Below are 896 nucleotides of genomic sequence, written 5' to 3' on the forward strand. Positions count from 1 at the left end.
TCCAACAATAATCCACCGTTCCCAATATGCTCCTGAGCCTAGACGCTCAGAAAGCTTTTGATACGGTATCCTGGCCCTTCTTATTTAAAGTTCTATCAACCAGAAATTTTGGCTCAGATTTTATCAATCTTATACAGTTCTTCTATAGCTCCCCCACAACTCTTCTCTTAATAAACGGCACGAGAAGTGATCCTATTGTCATGTCTAGAGGTACCCGCCAGGGCTGTCCTTTATCTCCCTTACTTTTTCATTTGTCCCTCGACCCTTTACTCCGTATAATTGATTCTTGGCCCACCCTGAAGGGTATTTCGGTTGGCTCGGTGGAAGTAAAACTCACTGCATTTGCGGATGATGTTCTGATTCACATGTCTAATCCTAAACATTCCCTCAGGCCATTGCTGGAATTGCTTGACATGGTGGGATCTCTCTCTGGCTTTTTCATTAACTTTTAAAAATCTAGTGCACTCTATCTGAAAAAGGGCTTTTATAGACCTTTGTGGGCGACGCAATTACCTTTAAACTGGACTAAAAAGAAACTTCCATACCTGGGAGTTCTTCTCCCCAAGAACATTATAGACCTTTATGATGTAAATATTGGGAAAACACTTTCAAAACTCACAAGGGATCTCGAGGCGATGGTACACTTGCCACTTTCCTTTTTAGGAAGGACGAACATCTTTAAAATGATATACTTCCCAAAACTCCTTTACCCACTACAAGTCCTCCCCCTTCTGCTTTCTAGACAAGATCTCTTACAAATAACGGCGGCCTTTAGGAAATTTATTTGGAACAACAAGCGGGCGAGAATTGGTCTATTTAAATTAGGTCAGCCTAAAACCAATGGGGGAGTTAACTTTCCAGACATTCTGACGTATAGTTATGCTTCCCATGTTCGT

This window comes from Pseudophryne corroboree, chromosome 4 (assembly GCF_028390025.1).
Source record: "Pseudophryne corroboree isolate aPseCor3 chromosome 4, aPseCor3.hap2, whole genome shotgun sequence".
Lineage (NCBI taxonomy): Eukaryota > Metazoa > Chordata > Amphibia > Anura > Myobatrachidae > Pseudophryne > Pseudophryne corroboree.